Here is a 19092-nt window from a genome sequence, read left to right as displayed (position 1 = left end):
TAACTCATACGACCCCATACTCACCCCTAGCTCCTGGTCATGTGATCCTATGCTGACCTCCTCCTCGCCAGCTACGGGCCTCTCCCTATACTTAATGCTGGCTCTGTTCTAACATTTCCTGATTTCTTGATTACTTTTACTCCCAGTATCTGCAGGGCACTACATTTCTAAATTGATAGGGTTGCGTCTTTTTATTAAAAACAGGCAGTGTGGGGCGTGGTGGACCCAGTCATGGGCTATGTTGATACATAAATGTAGCATTCACCCCCATAGGTAGCTGTTTGTACCCAGGTTTTTCCTGTGGAGTGACTTCAAAAAACTCACACAGGGTTGCAAAGGCTAGTTTTATTATAAAAGTCCAACACACTTAGGATAGAGGTCAGGGGTAGCAGGGCTTTCACAATCGTCAGTCAAACACTAGCACACAAAGTTCCAACCAATACAGTTGGCAAAAGTGAGCTGGTCCAAAACATTACTGACACCTCTAAAGCAGAAGTGCTTGTTTTCATAATAGGAGCTCCTGCAGGCAGGGCCAGATTTTTCAAAAGACCTGCGGACCACTAAAATGACCGGCTCCTGACCGCGCATGCGGAACCTTCCCGTTTCCAAAGTGGAACTAAACCGGCCATACTCCCCTCTCCCTACTCCCTTGCAGAGTACTGCCATCTTTATTCTTCTTTTTTTCCCCCTTTTTTATCTTCAACCATCTTGATTGACCAGGCTGGGATGATGTAACTCCTAGGCAAGTGTGCAGGAGTTTATTGATCCCAGGCATGCGCAAGGGATGCTAGGTTTGCTTGACAACAATCTCTGATCTGGGCATGTGCAGCTCAGCAAAATTTGACAGATGGGCAGCAATCAGGCAAGTGAAAACAATTATTTCAGGAATGTCCCTTAACAAAAACAACCTGCCTGAAAGGGAGGCCCGCAGCAGGTGACTGGGCGTAGGGCAGGCATGACAGGAGTGCGAAGGCAGCCCCCAGCAAGTGTGGTAAGGGATAAATGTAAGTGGAGGAGAGAAAGGAGGGGGTGGTTAAGGGGGCCTGAGTTAGAAGTAAAGGGGAGGAGAGTAGAGGGGTTATGTAGTGGATACAACGGAAGAGAGGAACAGTTTTCTCCGGGAAGAAGAATTCCCCACCCACCTTCTCTTTCTTTAGGGTGAGGACGGATGGTGGTTGGGGCTAGAAGGGTAAGAGTCCTGATGGTCATTTGGAAGGGCAACCCAGTGGTAGAGTGCCCATTAATGGTGTTATATTGGGGCCCCTGAGGTGGTTCTAGGCGGCTAGGGGCCAGTGTGGTTCAAAATGGGAAATTACATTTGGTGGAGCAGACTTTACCTTTCCTAGACCTGCAGCCTTGGGGTTAAAAAACAGGAGTTGAGGTTTTGGAACAGTGCAATAGGGCACAGTGTTTAAACAATAGGTTTTGGTTCTATAGGTATGTATAAGTATTAAAGAAAGTTATATATGTTAGCAAAAGCTGAAATGTTAGTGTTATGTTATTATTGTAATATTGTGATAATGTGGTTATTTATATGTTTGTTCATGTAAAATATATGTTATTTATTAAATGTATTATTGTTTTTATGGTTAATTAAAAAAGTTTATATTTGTTAATAAACGGCTGCTTGCCAGCCATTTTAATCCCAAGTAGGTGTCCGTGTGTTTTATAGGAGAGAAGGCTGGTAAGCAATGGGGGGTGTGGGGAGATTTAAATAGGACGTAAGTGTGGGAAAGTTTTAAGGGGGGTTTTTTCGAAAATTTCTGGGTGCGGGAAAATTAAGCGCGGGAAAGGTTGAGCGGAGGTTTTGATGTGGGGGAAAAGGTTTGATAAGTGGGGGGGGGGGTTAAATGGGGGTGAGAATAAATATTGGATAAAAGGGGGCTAAGATCTGAGTCACCCTGGTCATGACCTATGTGAGACTTTCCACTTCTTCTTTTTCATGTTTGTGCATCTGTTTGTTGTGATATGTTGAAATTTCTAGAAGCACAGAATATAACTGGGTATTAAGGCTTTAAAGTAAAGATAACAGAGACTGTTAATCCAGGGAACATCAGATTGCCTCATGGAATCAGGAAGGATTTTTTTCCCCTGTTGAAGCAAATTGTACCAGGGTTTTTTTTGCGTTCCTCTGGAACAACTATATCTAGAGGGTTTTATATCTGGGATATGTTTATTCCCTTACAGTATGTCGTTTTTCAACCTGACTTACTACGTAACTATGAAATGTTCATGTGTTAAGGTGTATTTCCAATGCACACCACACAGCCACACTGTTACCATATGATAAGGCAGTGTTAGAAGTTTTAATAGAGTAAATATTTCTGCAATCAAGACTTTTCTTTTTTCCTATTACTACTTTGATAGTATTGACTATTTTAAGAAAATCAATTAGATAAAATCTCCATAAATCAATTTTCAGCCCAAGTGTACAAAACTCCAAAGGTGGTTCATCACTCCACTCTAAATATTTCTCTTTTATTCAAATTAAATATTTTCAGTTCTTATAAATATTGGAATGTTTAACCATTACTTCTATTAAATTTACTATTACTAGTTCCTGAAAGCAATGTGATTTACAGATCATCCTGGATTGCTGTTTTTTATTCTGCATTGCACCATCTTGGTATTTATGGTGGGTTTTGCCCACATTTGTCACAATTCTTCTGGAGAAAGGTAACAGTCACATGGATCTCCAAGGAAAGCAACGGGAAGGTCTTACAGGTGCCGTGAGTGACATGATGACGACATTCAGTGAAAGTATTGTGTAGGTGTAATTGTTGTAGTTAGAAGAGAGGGTCGTGTGCTATAGTTCAATACCAGTAATATAGATTTACATTTTAGGACTGAAATTTTGATGTTGACTGACATAGTTTCATAACACATAAAGCTGTAGAAGACGTTCAACCCTTTCACAGGGGATTAGGTTATATAACTAGCAAACTGCACAATATAATGACATCTGTGCTCTATTTTATAAAGGCTCAAAGATAAATGGGAAGAATCAGAGGGCTATACCAGAACTACATGGTAGGTTACCTATCTGGGTATATATCATTGCTGACTTGTTTTCTTGTACTAGCATAAATAAAAAAAAACAAATGCAAATTTTAAAATTCGATAATAAAAAAAGGTGGCTAACAGAGAACAGCTGGCAGCACACAAAAATATAGATACTTTTACCAAATAGTTTTTGTATCAGTAAAAATCTCTTTTTTTTCTAATGAGTGTTACCATGGGCTTAAATATTGTCACATCACAACCATTTATTAATATTATTGGTAAACTGTATTTATAAAGCACCAACATATAAGTAGGGGTTGTACAATAAGTAAGGGTTGCAAATGATAGACAGATACACACAGTGACACAGGAAAAGGCGGGGACCCTGCCCAAAAAGGATTACAATCATAAAGTTGGATCATGATTTAGTACATTTTGTTTGGATGGTAATTTCAAGGTATCAATTTGCATAGTTTATAAAAATTATCACAAATGTTATGTTAGAAGATAATTATGTATATAGTGTAAAAAAACAAGCTGTCTGGTAACAGCATATCCTCCAATCAGAGTGCCTAGGTACCAAATATATTTACACATGTGACGCGATAACATTGAACAACAATGCAGCCATCATCGGCAATAATGATCACAGTGCTGTCTCAATAATCTGTGACTACTAACCAGCTAATCTTATTTCTTTCAACATGTTTCACAGAACTAGTCTGATTCTTCATAGACAGAGGCAGCACTGTGATTATTATTGCTGATGATGGCTGCATTGTTGTTCAGTGTTATAATTTGCATCTTGATGCCTTGAAAATCCCACCTAAAGTAAATGTACCAATTCATGGCCTTTCTTGCTGAATGTTTACTTCAAGTCTTTTAACCTCATACCGTCTTTCTAGATCTTTGCTACAAAAACAGCTGGCGGGTCAGTAATTTTGGTGTTTGCAAAATCACATTAATACTTTTTCCTAGGTATGAAGCACCTCATATATGATAGTATGTCGCCCACAAAAACAAATCAATTTTCCTCTTCCAGGCTGTAACTTTCACTAGGAATATGGGATGATTTCATTGTCAAATATTTGGAATTGGTGAATATTACAATCCCTTTTTTTAACTACATAACAATATTACTATCAATGCTGATCAAAAAATCATTTTAAAATGTTAATGCAGCACAAGCAAAGCCCTTATCACCTTGAGGCCGTGTGAATTAGATAATTTCAGAAAATGGAAGGACCTAAAATCCATTATGAGCAATTTAGGGGACTCAGCATTATTGGATAAGTTTAATTATATCTGATAAAGGAAAAAAACTTCAAATACAGGACACATAAGGAAAAAAAATTTTTGTCCAAAGAGACAACACTGACTGCTATAATGTTGTCTATGGCCTCCTCCTTTATTTTTTTCTTTAACTTATTTTCTCCCTGTCCTCTTTTTCTTCCCACCTTTCCTGTATTTCCAAGACTCACCCAACTGTCACTCTCCTGAAGACCCTGCCTACCTTCTATCCCCCCCCCCCCCGCTAGACTTGTTTTAAACATACTCCCTATATCACCTTATCATAACATTATAGAAACAATATTTCAACTAACACATAATGGTTGTGTAGTGAAACCTCAGGATGAATCAACAAAAGGATAGCTGTTTTCACCCTGTGGTTTTACAATTATTATAATTACGATTATGTTTATATCTTTGTGACATGATACATTTTACGAGGCCTTGCCTAAAATCTTTGTTTATATGAAGTTTGTAGCGCTGCTGTATTAGTTCTGAATCATCATTGAGGGCTTTCTTTTGTGGATTTATTATTAGAACTATATTTGGTCACCTGTTCAAAAGTAGTGTCCCAGAGACTTGATTCTGCTGAATCTTTGGTTTTGTAATGTGCATTCAAAGTCTATAAGAACTACATATGATATCCCCCCTGACCCCCTGAAGAAGCAGGCTCGCCCAGCATAACGTGTCGGGCATTAGTGAATATCGATCATATCATTCATCTCTTGGTGTTTTGAAATCTTGTCTTTGAACTTTTGTATTATATGCAGCCTTTGTGCCTGTCTGATGTCTATTCAAATTTATTGATATCTAACCCTGTTTTTTAATATGCTTGAAATAAACATTTTTTTTGTTTTAAACTATTGATTCAATGTACCACTAAACTCCTAAGGCTTGTCTCTAACCACTATATATAGTTTATAAGGGAGTTGCGTTAGCTGTTTTCATAGACGAGGATCCTTACTATTTTCCAGTTTTGTGTTCCAAGTGTCTAATCAACGGAAGCCTAAACATGGAAAAGAAAGTTGATTTAGGTGACTTTGAATGTGGCATGGTTGTTGGTGCTAGGCGATCTGAGTATTTTGTAAACTCCTGATCTGCTGGGATTTTCAGTTGTTACAGAGAATGGTCCAAAAAAGAGAAAATATCCAATGAACAGCAGTTATTTGCATTAGAATGTCTTGTTGATGCCCGAGGTTGGAAGAGAATGACCAGACGAGTTTAAGCTGATAAAAAGGCAACAGTAACTCAAAAAAACACTCACTACAATCCAGATATACGGACGAGCATCTCAGAATGCACAACACATTAAGCCTTGAAGCAGATGAGCTACAGAAGCTGGAGACCCCACTGGGTGACACTTCTTTCAGCTAAGAGCCAAGAGGCCTTCCAGTAGGATAACACGCCATGTCACAAAGCTCAAATCATCTCTTGCTGGGGTTTCTTGAAGATGTTTACTGTATTCAAATGGCCTCCACAGTCACCAGATCTCAGTGTAACAGAGCACCTTTGGATTATAGTGGAATAGGGGAGTAGCATCATGGATGTGCAGCCAACAAATCTGCAACAAATGCATAATGCTATCATGACAGTATGGACCAAAATCCCAAAAGTATGTTTCCAGCACCTTGTTAAATATTTGCCACTAAGAATAATGACAGTCCTGAAGAGGGAAGGGCCCCAACCCATTACAGGTTGACATTCAAAAATCCGGCAACCTCCGGACCTCAGGAGTGCTTGACTTTCGAAAATGTCAGATTTTTGAAAGTTATACTCACCTCCACACACAGGCCAGCCTTCCTCTCAGCACCGCTGGCACAGTTTCAGGGAGCAGGCAGCAGGGACGTCTCAACGTGTATTTAGTGTAGCAACCAAGACCTAACAGCTGTTTCTGCAGAATAGCGCCATCAAAACATAAGTGGCCAAACAGTGTACTACAGTCCCTGTATTGAAAATTCGATCCAAAATTCATGCCGGGAAACTGAAGGATCCGTATTATCGATGGCCAGATTTTTTTTGTCAACCTGTACTAGCAAGGTTTATCTAATAATGTGGCTGGTGAGAGTACAGATCAGTGTTTCTCAACCAGGGTTCCGCCAGAGATTGCTATGGGTTCCTTGAGCAATGAGCAATTTGCACCTCCAAGGTCAGTTTAAGTAGCCCTATTGATCTTTCTGGCTATCTGTAAGAATAACATTCTTCTCACTGGCCAGCAATATAAGAAGCATTCTTCCCACTGACCACCACACTAATATACTGTGAGCTCTGGATAAAGGTATAGCCAGAGTTCCCTAAAGACCTGAAAGTTATTTCAAGAGCTCCTCCATCATAGGAAGGTCAAGAAAGGCTGGTATAGAGTATATCTCTCGGAGTCCATATATTTACTGCATCAACTATGCACCAATCTCACAATATAAGAGAAATAGATATTGAAAGCTAAACTTTAGACAAATATCAACAAAGCAACAATAATTGCAGTTATACATTAGTTAAAGAGCAAACTTTTTTAATGCAACAAGTGTAGATGACTAAATCTGTATGGCCTGTTGTACTCCAGCAGAACTCAAACTGGGTATGGAAGGGCTAGCGGGCACTAGAAGCCAATCTCAATCTGCTAAATATTTTGTCAAAATGTTGATAGATGGTGAGATCTAAGTGTTTGGATTGATCATTTTTTCACTGTTTCTGCTTTACTATAATTTCACAAGCCAAGGACAGGGAAGTGACCAAAGATGTGTTGTTTAAATATTGTAAAGGAGTTTCAGATCACCTGGCTGTGTTCTGTATGAAGGCTGTATAAATAATAAATGCACAGTAATACAAATCAATACCAGAAATAATGGGAAATGTCATTTATTTTGAAAAAGTTGCCTGCCAATATTCTCCCATCTGTGATTTAATCCTTTTGGCTTTTCATGGTTGGTTTCTGTACTAAACAATGAAATATGGGGCTACCATTACCAGCCTCTCCTTCTAAAAATGCAAACTATCTGGCTGATATTCTAAACCAAGAACTTGAAAGAACACAAAAAATATGAGGGTTGACCTTTTTCTGAAAATGCTACTTATTGCTATCTCTAACTTTAGTGTTTCTTAAATCACTTAGCTGGCACAAGTACAGGTAGTCTCCGAGTTGAGGGCATCTCCTAGATAGGAATGGGCTTCCCTGCTCGCTCATGTGCAGGATGGAGGCTTGATGGGGGGAGGGGGACTGACTTGCAGAAGAAATCTTTTGCTAAACACAGCTGAGGTTGCGGGAGATCTTAGGGGGGGTGAGCTCTTCTGCTACATTTTGTAACGCTATAATACCCAAGACAAACTCTGCAGTTGTTACTTTTCGTATATCAAAGCATAGTTTGCTCCAGAAGGTAATGAATAACTCACAGTGAGGATTTTATGCAGTAACTGACACCACACTGCCTAATAATATGTTGAGACAAACATCTGTCCTAATTGCATTTATTAAAAAATTGTACTTGTTTTGACTTACATAGAAATTCAACTTAAGAACAAATCTACAGTCCCTATCTCGTATGTAACTCAGGGACTGAATGTATACCACCTATGCACATAGGTAAAAACTTCATATAGGCTCTGTAATCCACAGCAGCCATGCAAACGGGACATCAGCCAGGCAATTCTTGTATGTCAATAGAGAAGTTACTAAATTTCCACTACTGATTTCCTTCAAAAACAGTTTTTAAAAGTAGTTTCTTGATTACATAGTGATCCTTTTGCTATAATATTTTGAAAATCAATGACCTAAAGTAGGAATGCAGCTTTTAAGTCAAAGCAAAAAGTCCTTGGTCTAAAGCAGAGGTACTGGGACCAGTAAAACAGCCAGGCCACTTTGTAATAAATAGTACGCGCCATGCATTTCTCATAACACAATTTGCATACTTTCCAGGCTACATCTGTGTTCCATCTTGACCCAAATATTCAATTCAGAGACAAGCAGGCAGTTAGATTTTTTCAGCATGGGCAGCTGTTCTTTCAGCTCTGGATTTCTTATTAAATAGACTTCTCATCAGTAACAAGACTTCACCATGAGGCGGCACCAAGGCGGGCAGGCCGGGATGATTCAGCAGACTTTCACCTCCTGGGCACACCACATGTGGGCCTGGCATTGGCCTAAATCAAGAATGATGATGCAGCGTCACTGTTCTCAGCAGAGACATTAGATAATAAAAGGAACATTACAATCAGCAGAATAATACAACATAGAAAAAGAAGGTATAACTATGGTAGAATTTTTTAGTTTAAAGTCCAAGTTATAGATATAAAAATTGCTGAGATTCTCAGTTTATAAGGATTTCTGAAGTTCAATATAACTGAAGCATTTAAATATAATTATAAAGCTACAGAATTTACAAAACCATTGTACTTTAGTATTGCACAGTGGCAGTTCTTGCCAATATAATATCAGTATAATAATAATTCTACAGCTATATTTAGATGTATTATGCAGTTATAATCTCAGCACCATCAGAACCACTGCCCTAGAATTTGTTGGCAAGAACTCTGAATATTATACCTATGCAATATCTGCATAACCCACCATCTTGTTGCAAACTATGCAGAAAGATCTTGCAGCGGTCATAATGCTGCATTGTTTTGCACCTTTCAAGGGCATAGATTTTTTTTTCAAGTTCACATGTACAGCTCTTAGTATTTGTAGCAGAGCCCAATCAATGTCATTTATAAAATGTTTCCAGTAAAGAAGAATTACTCTGCCTGCATTAAACAGAATGCTGAGTTTGCAGGACTTGGAGGCAATGTGCTTGCACATTTACAATCTACAATGGAGAAGGAAAAGCAATGTTAAGAATTACCCTTAGCAACCTATTGGCATATGGATATTTCTTTAGTGCAAGTTTATAATTTAAGTAAAATTGTGTTGATTTTTATGAACTACACCTCCATTTGTTTTTTATTTACTATTTCTCCAAACACTAATTCAGACTTACTGTGCTTTGCTCTGTCTCAGATGCTTGGTGAAGAACATTTCACTTGATCAGGTATAGGTAGAACAATATTTTTAACTAATAATAATCTGTTCATCACACTGGGGTTGATTTATTACATAGCTATAGGCTGTTCACATAGCAAACATAACTAACCCCTTGCAAGGGATATTTCACTTAACTGAGTACATGAGAAAAGTTCTGCTAACCACCCAATTCCTTGGAATTACAATCTGATTCTTTGCACATGATTATGTATTCTTTGCAAAGTGAATTTTATTTTAATCCATTTTTAATCAATAAAATATAAATTGTGGATTGTACACAACAATTAAATAAAAACAGAAAAGAACAGGTAATGTTTGAACATAATGAACACATTTTTTTTTAATTATCATCAAATAAACACTTCCCCAAAAATCAAGGCAGTCTCTTTAGTATTGCTTGACCTGTCAACAAATAATAAGTAATTGCAAAGTGAATTTTACACATTCACTAAGTAAAGTAATATATCCACTGCAAGGGGATAGTTCACTTTGGTAAGCAAACCTCCTTAATTCATTTATTAAAGCTGATGTAAACCCAAAACTAACCCAAAATAAAAAAATTACATTTACCTTTCTCATATTCTGCAGATCAGTCTGTCCTCGGGAGGTTTCTTCCATCAGGTCCTGCGTCGTCCCGGCACAGCGCGGCGATCTTCTCCTTTCTTCTTCCACGTTCTTCTTCCTGTTTCACACTGCGCAGGCGCAAGATTGGGTGACATAACGTGGGGAAAAAAACTTGCAGATCTGACTGCGCATGTTTGAGATTGGCAATTTTTCCCTATTGATGAAAGGGTTCCTTCTGCTTATGCCCAAGATGCTCGAGCATGTGGAGAAGGAGCAGCCAAGAGCCTCCTGGGATGCGTGACGTAGGTGTCGCAGGAGGCTCCATGCTCCCATTCATTCTTGATCACCTGTCCTTTAAAAATAATCACTAACAAAATTTTGTTGTCTATCCTTTTATGTAAAGTATAAAATTCTGAGTTTAGGTACGCTTTAACATTAAACACTTCTCCAAAAATCAAGGCAGTCTCTTTAGTATTGCTAGACCTGTCAACAAATAATAAGTAATTGCAAAGTGAACTTTACCACATTCACTAAGTAAAGTAATATATCCACTGCAAGGGGATAGTTCACTTTGGTAAGCAAACAGACCTAATTCATTTATTAAAGCTGATGTAAACTCAAAAATAACCCAAAATAAAAAATCACACTTACCTTAAATCCAGCAGATCAGACATTCTGGAGGTTTCTTCCATCAGGTCCCGCGTCGTCCTGGCAGGGCGCGGCCATCTTCTCCTTTCCTCTTCCACATTCTTCTTCCTGTTTCACACTGCGCAGGCGCAATATTGGGTGACAGCATGTGCAGAAGGAGCAGCCAAGAGCCTCCCGGGATGCGCGACGTAGGTGTCCCAGGAGGCTCCGTGCTCTCATTCATTCTTGATCACCTTTCCTTTAAAAAATAATCACTAACAAACAAAATGTTTACTTTAAATAAAAGAGTTGTCTATAATTTTATGTAAAGTAAAAATTCTGAGTTTAGGTACGCTTTAAAATTAAATAAACACTTCTCCAAAATACAAGACAGTTGCTTTTGTATTTCTTGATCTGTCAACAAATAATAAGTAATTGCAAGGTGAATTTTACCACATTCACATAGTAAAGTGATTTATCCACTGCAAGGGTATAATTCACTTTTGTAAACATCCTTAATTCCTTTATTAAATCATCTATACTTTATCAAACATGGAAGTTTTTTAAGTGGTGCAATCCATCAATATGTACCAGTAAATATTTATATTGCTTGTTTTATGTATTATATTGTTTATATATAATAAAATATGTTATGTATAATTGTTATTTTTTTTTTTTTGCTTTCATGTTCCTGGCAAAGCAAGGGTTTACATGAGCAGTGCTGTTTCCTGCCTGATCAGTATGGATGCAGAGTGACATCACATTCAGGCAGCAAAGGATGGAATAATGAGGAGGAGGGGAGCAGAAGACACAGTGTGTGAGTCTGGAGGCAGCCACGCACCAAGATCTGCAGTCAGAATACAGCAGTTTAGGAACCTGGTCCCCCCCTGTATGACTGTCACCAAGGTAAGGCAATGCCAGTAATGATGTATGTGTGAGACAGAGTCACCAGCATAGAGCAATGCATACAGCATACATACAGCATACAGCCAGAGTTGCGCATAATGTCAAGGATAAAAAAATTAAAACGCCTCCATGGAGTAGAGTTTATTCTCTGTGATCCTAAGTATGCTTTTAATATAATTCTGCATGAAATACATAGGATGCTGAAGTCATTGCATTTATACCTTTTTGACTTTTGGGACTGCAGAAAGCTTACATAGCTTTATTCTCCCATCTCACTCTCATACACCATCATGCAACAAACTATTGGACAGACAGACACCCGCCTAATCTCTTGGAGCTATTCCAAGCAGCAAAGGATTATAAAGAAAAATCACTTATTACTGTATTCAGCGTAGGGGTGTTTGCCAGCCCTGTCCCTAATCCAAGGACATCTGGAGCTGGAACATATGGATATCCAACCGAACCCTATCCACAACCTGCTGATAAACACTGTGAGCGTGGGTGAAGAGTGCCAAGGACAGGAGAGATTGTTCGGATTTAGAAAGAGAGAAAAGTTAGATGGGAAATACACGGTTAACTGGAGGAGAAGTGGGCCACATATTGGAAACATCAAGTTGTGTAGGTGGACAACAATTCAGCTCGGTATAAGGAAAAAAGAATATGTTTTTTTAGCTGACAGAAGAAAGAGAATCATCTCAACAATGGACGAAATCAGTTTGGTTGAAAATGATCATTTATCTTCTTATTTAGCAAATTGGTGAATGATATAATAATAATTGAGTACACAGTTCTGCTTTTGATCGTAGTTCTAGTTGTTTTGATTTAATTAATATCATGGATGGGCAAAATAGGGTTCATAGTTAAAGCAGTAGTCGTGTAGGGACAAGAATGATTGATAAAAGAAAAGACTGAATATAGTACTGCGATCAATGACTGTTTTTATAAGTATGATTGAGAAGAATATCATGGCTCAGGGTAGTTTCAAAAAAAGGGCAAAAAAAGGACATTTGGCCTCCTCCCAACTGAGCATGATGCACACCAAGAGATTTAAAAGTATTGGACTTGTATTGCGAGCCAGTAAAAGAGCACATAGCATATCATAGTTCTTCGTACCTTAAGCAGGTAAGAAACCCATATGGTAAATAAATATATAAAATGTATTTCCTAAATCTAAACAGTTAACTTAGTAGCTAGCAACATTCAACTGAACTTGGTCTATAATTTTGAAGACATCCCACCACTCATCCAGGTAGCTTCCTGGATTCTAATGAGTATCAGGGACACCGTACCAGCTATGCTAATACCTGGACAAACCTCAAGAGACATAAACTCCCTGTTCTTTCCTATTATTTTCTTTGTTTGACAATCTACATTTTTTTTTTCAAAAAGCTTATCTGTACTATTATAAAGGAGTGCCTGTAAATAGTTAAAGTAAAAGTTGGGTTGGAGAGTTGTGATGGTATATGATGGTGTAAGAAAGAATGGGCAATGTTTAGTAAAGTTGATGTGATTTATCTGCATTGGAATATGAGTTTATGTATGAGGGAGGAATGGCTGGGTGTATAGTTTTAAGGTCATTGTGCACCACTCCTACAAGAACATGTATTTCCTTCATTAGCAAAATGGAAAGCAGAGGATCTTAGATTTGAGAATAAGTAGACTTAGGTAGGGTCTGAATAAGTACAGATAAGGGAGATGCAGAATATTGCAGACGTGCAGAAATTCATATCTTGGAGACATTTACTTTACTGAGCTATATCATCAGCAGTAGAAAGTAGATCATTATTATTGTACAGTATTTAAATAGCACCATCATATTACACAGTGCTGTACAAAGTCCATAGTCATGTCATTAGCTGTCCCTTTAAAGGAGCTCCCAAATCTAATGTCTCTACCATAGTCATATAGCATTAATACAATCTAAGGTCAATTAAGCTAACTGCATGTTTTGGGATGTGGGAGGAAACCCACGCAAACACGGGGAAAACATGCAAACTCCATGCAGATAGAGTCCTGGCAGAGATTCGAACCTGGGACCCAGCGCTGCAAAGGCAGGAGCACTGACCTCTGAGCCACCATGCTGTAAAGTAATTGATAAATTAAAATGTATATAAACCCAGGAACAAGCTAAACAAAGCACTACATAACAGCTTACCAGTCCTAAAATGTGGTCACTGAATTAGTTCTTTTCTTTTTTGTATTCTTTATGTGCTAGAGTGAAAGTATTCACTCACTGTACTTATATTTATATTGCGTTGTCACTGCAGGACATGTAGTGTGTTAGGACTAAACAACATCTTCCTCTATCCTCATTTCCATAGGGATAGTAAAGACAATTTTTGGTCCAGAGAGAGAGCGCGAGAGATGGGAACAATAATAAATTATAATAGTGCAGCAGAGGAAATTAAACAGGAAGGTACATGCTCACTAGAATTCTTGTAGGAACTGGCACTGAACAATATACCAAAAAGGAACAAGAGAAGTTAATTGATAGGGTTTAGGATAAGATAAGTTACTATAAAAGGTAAGTATCAGTGGAGAATCGTAAAAAATAGTATTGGATCTTAGTAGAGGTAACAAATAACATCCATTGTGAATGCTGATGAGACAATCGAGGAGAAGTTGTATGTTTATTGCAGAAGGATATCAATATATGGAGCTATCGTTGGGCATAGAAGATACATTTTCCAGTCTACAAAAGATGGAGAATGGAGATAGATAGATTGATAGATGGAATAGATAAATATAGCGAGCAGAACATGTTCTTGGAAACAGGCCTTTTCTGAGATGTGTAGGCGCAGGAATAGATGTGTAGGCAGTAAAAGTGTTGCAAAATGTGTAGGAGTACGTGTTGGTAATAAAGCATGAGAAAAAATCTGATATTAAGAGGTGGAAAAATACAATAAAGAGATTTATCCTTGGACAGCTATAATGGTTGGCCATTGGAGAGACAACTGATTCTTGGTAGAAGAAAAAGAACTGAGATGGATATGTGGATGACTTCACAAGAGATTATAAATTGAAAGTGTCATAATGAATTAGGGTGAATGGGGAAATGCAGAATTCCTATTATTATCATTAATATGCAGTAGCCAGTATTTATCTAGCACCAACATATTACGCAGAGCTTTACAAAGTCTATTGTCATATCACTATGGAATTTAATGGGCTAATAGAATTGTATGGGGAATATATTGGAGACAAGTGTGCAGAGAAAGAAAGACATAGGACAATATACCAAATATTTATTTTTTATAAGATATGTTGATTACTTAGGTGAAGAAAATACCTTTGCCGTGGGAATCAGGATAGAAGTGCTTCAAGTGAGTGATTTGTTGTTGTGGAGAAAACAGTTTTTGTTGAGTATTAACTACAGCAACAGAAATAAAATCAGAGAATAAATAATATATGAAAGTTACAGAGAAAGTAGCTGATATCAGAAGATATGTATAACATTCATTGACATTGGATGATCATGTTAATTAAAGACCAAATGACTGTAGGTATTAAGTAAAACATGGCGGGCATCACCTGGCTGATTAACCTTCAGATAAGAAGCATTTATTTTAGTTATTATTCCTTTACTATTTAGATGGTTTTTGGGGACCATTAAATTTGTTTTCATATTTGTCTTGATGACAGAAAATATTGAACAGTGATTAAATTGTTTAATTTACTGTATGTGGGTAGCTTTAGGCTGCTGGTCATTGGATGATGTGGCTAGATGAAGACTGGTTAGTTTTTACATTTGAATAGATAAAGATGAATAATAAATTGTGACTAAATGTTATCAGTAGTGGTTTGCTTTGGCGTGAAAGACTTGAATGTGAAACCTTACTGAATTTGTTTTTGCCATAACATATACTGATGGGTTGGTTCTGGTTTAGTTGGAGGTTTAGTGTCGACTTTGCAACACATTGGGGTTTATTTATAAATTTTAATTTAACATTCACTGAAATATTCCTTTGTGAAGGATGAATTACTGCCATTGAAAAACATGAACTTGGAAGATTCTCCACCAAAAAATATTTCAGTGAATGTCAGATTCACTGCTTTATAAATAGACCCCAGTATGACTTTTTCAAGTTTCATATACCAAGACAAGAAGCAAAGATTTTGCAGTAGTCTCCAGCCAACTGTCATGTCCCTTTGATTTAATTTTATATTTTATATACATACATATCCAATTATATTTCTTTTAAGGGAGAGCAGTACACATTTTTAAAGTAAATACTGAACTTGTTCTCCAAATTGATTGAAATACTGATCTAAAACATGCTTATGAGTCAGGATTTGTGGCTTCAATCTGATTCTACTTCAGGGGTCGGCAAACGGCCGGCCAAGCCGGTAGTTCGTTCTGGCCTAACTCCCCCTGGCCGATCCGACCCAATGCCGGCGGATCGGCCAGGGGGAGTTAGGAACTACCGGAGCCGCTGGAGCTCCAGAGCTGCACCCTTGCAGTTGCTCCTCTATTTAAATAGGGAAAGCTCCCTGAAGGTAAATCCCTCTCCTTCATATGGAGGGGAGAGATTTCACTTCAGGGGGTGTTCCCTGGTGGTGGGCGGAGCCATTAGGGCATGTCCGGCTTAGTGTGCTCCCGCCCACCCCATAAATGGCCTAGTGGCCATAAAACTTTGTTCTACTTGATGCATGCTTGTTGCAGATCAGAGACTTAGAAATTACTAAAAGCACTGGTGGTCAGGAAACTCAAATTTTTAAAAGGTCAATAGTGGAAGCTCAATATTTTTCTCAAAACATAAAGAAATAATAATGCATTGACAGAGTGGGAGCTGTTTGAATGATTTTGACAATAAAAAGAACCTCATCCTATGCAAATCAGACTATAAACCTACTATTCACTTTATTTATAGAAGGAAGAAATTGCAGACGTCATGGTGACCATGCTGATCATTTCGCTAATAGCTACTTATGCCACTGCAGTACTTGTAAAGCTGCATGCCGATGTGTCTTCAATACAAGAAGGACTGTTGTGCATTAAACACATATATTAAGATTTTGTATTGCCAGACATTCCAATCTGCACTGAGAGAGTCACAGGTTCTGTGTTTTAGTGCTGGGATCTGTAGCTCCCTGCTGCATAGGAACACAGAACAGTTTGACTTGCATTTATTAGAGGCCTGTCCATATGCCTATAGTACTTTGGGTTTGTAATGTGTTTAACTGTTAATGCATACTTAATCTGTATTCTTTACCCTTCACTCTTTGCACACTTGTATCTTGGCATGAAGTTATTTTAATACTATGTTATATGAGTTTAAGATTAATTTTTTTAACCATAAAATAATCATTAGGGAAGTGACCTTGTTGGGACTTGTAGTTCCTTGGCTGCTAGATTCTGCCTAGCTCCAATCCATAGCAAATTAGGCTACCCTTGCCCCTGCACAAAAGTACATAATAGGGTGTACCCACCCAGCGTTAAGCTGATCCTCATTTGGTGACCTATGTTTCTTTGCCCTTGGTGTCTCTCTGTCTACCCAATCATAGTGCTGTTCATCTATGCATAGGGAATGCTGCAGTAGGGAGGAACCTCCTTGTGCCAGTCTGCAGCAGTCAGGCAGAAAAAATGACATTACATACAGTACAAATCTGAAAAGAAGGTGAAATGTGTTACATGAATTTGGGCACAACTCTCAAGATGAAACATTTAACCTGAACCCCCATAACTATAAAAGATTTTGTGGATTTAGACCACGGAATAAATCCATAAACTCTATCCGAGATGAATAAACCCTTATACTCCATCTGAAGTGAATAAACCCTTATACCCCATCTTGGGTGAATACACCCTTGTACCCCATCCGGGGTAAATAAACCATTATACCCCATCCTCATCTGATTGAAGATGTTGAGTGGATGATTTAAATATTCTGCATGGACCAGATGATGTTTCCAAGCTCCATAGCAGTTATTTTTTCATAAAGAGTCTACAAATCTTTGAAAAGATATTTCTGTTTTGAATCAGGAGGCATAGAATTAAATTAAAAGTCAGTGTATGCAGAATAAAATAGATCTGTTAGTACATGGAGAACATGGAGTACAATTGTCAGGAGGAGGCAATGCTACTGCTTTATGAAGTCAATTAAACCCAACAGTCTAAAGTAAAATAATATATTAGATAGATATATATAGATAATAGATCTATAATAGATAATATATAAAACTGTCATAAGTAAATGTATTTATATGTTATCATCATTAGGGTGCATTATTATTAGTTGTGCACATCTCATTGGATTCAGAGAATAAGGTAACCCACACCTAGTATCTGATGATTTTACACACTGAAACTATAATCATATTAGGTCAGTTTTATATTTTTTGCTTTTACAAATGTTTTTAAACTATAGTTTTATAGTAAGTATACAGTCATTGTTTTACATTAGGCCATTGCAACTTTTAATTCCCAGAGAACTATCAGTTGAAGTACAGAAGAAGCTCACACAGACTAAATAATTCCTAAGATGGAGCAGCTCAAAAGTGATTAGTGACTATGTGTAAATATCAACTTGAGCTACTGAGCTCTGGAAACAGTATGTCTTCAACTGGTGGCCACAAGAAAAAAATATATAAAATTTAATCTCCTGATGGTTAAAACTAGGAGTATAGAATTTTATTTTGCAATCATTTTTCTTGACCTGCCAAAAAAGAAACTGCATTTTTGATCAAATATTTATTTTTAGTCCTCAGCATAATTATGAATAAATAATATGATTGCTATACATTCTATTGAATGAGGTTCAATAATAAGGATCCATTACCACCAATGAGGCCATAGTTTCTCATTCTCTAACCCCGTACAGTAAGTGGTGGGTGGATTCTGTCTGTTTCCTATGAAGGACAGATTCACTTTTCCTACATTTAGTACTAATGGGTCCTGGAGTCTCAGGAGATTTCATAGCAAAGTAACTCATAGTTAACCATTAACTGCATCATGAACTATGCATGAGTTTGCATTTATCTTTAGTGGAAATAGAAGGTTCTTTTAGGTCCTGGTCTCGGTCAGCCTAAACTGAAGGTCAAATATTAGAGAAAAGCTCTAAAAAACTCCGTTCTTCAACCAGAAAATGTGAAAAACCTCTTGAAAAATCAGAGTATGCTCTAGCGATCTTGTAACATGTTAAGTTGTGGGGGTGTTTGGCATTGCTCCCAAAACCTCTTTTGCTAAAAGTGGAAGTGCTCTGAATTCTGTGAATTAAAAGAAAGGAGAAAAGAAAAAGGAATCCCTTGTCTTGTCGCTCCCTGTAGAAACATTGTGAATCATCGCTTCTCGGGTTCTTTTTGTACGCAATAGCAGAACCCCTCTCTTGTGTTTGCAGTACTTGGCAGGCTAAAAACAAGGATGGTTGTAAACATAATGGGGTGCTGGGCACATGTAAAATAGGCACCCTAAATGCATGGCATTCCAGATCCTTGGAATGCCATGCATTCAGTCCAATAGGGCCCGTGCCCTACCATTCAGTCCAATAGGGCCCTGGAGAAGTTGGGGGAACTGGGCAGTCAGCCAATTTGCCCTACCCTATAATGGCCTTGGTGAAAACTCCACCATAAAATACCATAGTTCCCACTGAGTCATTGGGACTTAGCTTTCCAATGCTGGAGAGGATACACTTTCATCAGTGAAGCTGGGTGATTCAGCAAACCTTGAATGGATTTCTTTGAAGTCATTTGCT

General features: G+C 37.9%; 1 protein-coding gene across 1 annotated transcript in view; it reads left to right on the top strand.

Annotated features, from left to right (window-relative positions):
- Positions 1-11814: 11814 nt before the first annotated feature.
- CORO2B (coronin 2B) overlaps positions 11815-19092 on the top strand; it is a 44356-nt gene continuing 37078 nt past the window's right edge. The window contains exon 1 of the mRNA XM_072402576.1: positions 11815-12523. The gene's annotated coding sequence lies outside the window, so the exon portion shown is untranslated. The remainder of the gene's footprint in view (positions 12524-19092) is intronic.

Source organism: Pyxicephalus adspersus, chromosome 2 (genome assembly GCF_032062135.1).
Source record: "Pyxicephalus adspersus chromosome 2, UCB_Pads_2.0, whole genome shotgun sequence".
NCBI lineage: Eukaryota > Metazoa > Chordata > Amphibia > Anura > Pyxicephalidae > Pyxicephalus > Pyxicephalus adspersus.
The sequence above is the reverse complement of the archived record's forward strand: the minus strand, read 5'-3'. Positions and strand labels throughout refer to the sequence as shown.